Source organism: Schistocerca cancellata, chromosome 8 (genome assembly GCF_023864275.1).
Source record: "Schistocerca cancellata isolate TAMUIC-IGC-003103 chromosome 8, iqSchCanc2.1, whole genome shotgun sequence".
Lineage (NCBI taxonomy): Eukaryota > Metazoa > Arthropoda > Insecta > Orthoptera > Acrididae > Schistocerca > Schistocerca cancellata.
Window position 1 is genome coordinate 411,698,868 of NC_064633.1, and position 2,085 is coordinate 411,700,952.

Here is a 2,085-nt window from a genome sequence, read left to right on the forward strand (position 1 = left end):
ATTCATGTACAGATTTTTATAAAATTCTATTCGAAAATACACTATCGGAAAAAACGTAATACACCCTTTTAGAGGTTTTTCCACTCAAAATTCATTGTTGCAACAGCGCATATGGAGTACATGAAATGATTACATTTACTGATCAATAGCATAGGCGATTCTGAGGTACCAGGTATCGGTTCATGCTGAAACACCCATGCTAGTACGTGGTGCAGCCTCCGCAGGCGCTGATTCTGGTATGCAATCGATCGTACAGACGACGAATACAGTCCTGGCATAAGTTATACCAAGCCTGCTCGACCTGTTGACGTAGTTCTGTAAAAGTTGTTGGTGGACGAGTCGCTTCTCGTCCATCATATGCCACACATGTTTGATTGAGAGATCGTGCTGCCAGGGAAGTTGCATGTCTTGTAGAGAACGTTGAGTTTCACGGGTCGTGCGTGGGATGATCATTATCCTGTTGGAAGGACACATTACTTTCCTCTTGCAAGAATGGCAGAAGAACGTGTCTAACAACATTCTTCACGTAGTGGGCGCTTGTTACTGTTCCCTCCAGACACACCAAAGGTGAACGTGTAAGGTGTCAGGCAAATCCAACACCTTCCATGAAAACCCTGACATGATAAGCAAATCCAGTAGTATATCACATAGCTCCGAATAAATCGTGACATTAAATTAACCAAAGTAATACGAGTAACGAGTGAGCAAATGGAATACCACAGACTAACACAAGAATGCCTAAATGCATGTCATACCTTCCCACCGTGAGACAGACGCAGCTCTGAGGGGAGAAACAAGAACACAAGCCGAGAGCAGAACTGTGTTAAGCGTGAAGGCCCTACGATAAGGGACGGACACCCAAGTCGCCAAATAACCGCTACCACCACACCACCCGCAAGTTTTTAGCGTGAGACTTTTTCGCGTCTCTGTTACGTTAGGACCACCCCCCAGGCAATGTTAAAAGCTAGAGCCCTCTAGAAGAACAGTATAGATCTTACGATAACACAAAAAGGGCCAGACCACCCGCAAGTTTTAGCGTGAGACTTTTTCGCGTCTCTGTTACGTTAGGACCACCCCCCAGCCCATGTTAAAAGATAGAGCCCTCCAGAAGAACAGTATAGATCTTACGATGACGCTGAAAGGACCACACCAGCTGCAAAGTCTTAGCGTGAGACTTTTCGCTTTTCTGTTACGTTGCAAACTTTAAAAACATTGCCCCACCACGAAAAGTATAACGTTTCTCATTGGATAGAAAGAATTTTTGTAGACGGAGCTTAAGATTAACATTCAGACCCTGATTGGATAGATGAAAACACAGCCAGATAGTTTTTTTAAACCAACTTCGGTAAATAGTAGTAAGGAGAAGTGAGGAGAGGGTTGCTTCCGAGAGGGCGAGCTGGACGGAGCTGCGCTGCCCGCCGCCCCCTGACGAACACCGACAAGGTAATGAACACACGCGATGCCGCATTTTTGAGCGCATAAGGCTTCACTCAGAACTGCAGAAGTTTCATCTGTTACATCCCCTTTTTGCGTAATACTAGTGTCGATCGTCAATTAAAGCTCATGGTGTTCACATTTGCCACTTGAAGTAAAAATCTGAAACGCGATGATTGTTCTGTTATATAGTTATTGAGAAGCCACATCAGCCACTGTAATTTACGACAAGTTAGATAAGTAATTAAAGATAATTGAGGGTCACTGTAGACCATTTTGATAGTTTTCTCTCTTGTGAAACTTAATTTAAACCTAGATTGTAGATGTGATATGGCATAGGTCATCCTTCGATCCATTGTAGAACTTGGAAACCCATTCAGGGAATATTCGTTCACATTTTTGTTGAACGCAGTTGGTTTTTACCATCCTGTAATAAAACATTTCCTTTTATCAATAGTGCAATTTATAAACGATGTTTTGTGAGTAGCATAAAATTTCCAATGGTAAACTTAACTGCTTTTTCGACGTTATTTTACCAGCTAACTAAAAATAGGAAAGCGTTGAACCCCTTCCACTAAATTTAGTTAGTATTAAGATTCCTTTACAGGGTGTGCAGTGGAGCTGACGCTGAAATCATTAAGTATTTGGTTA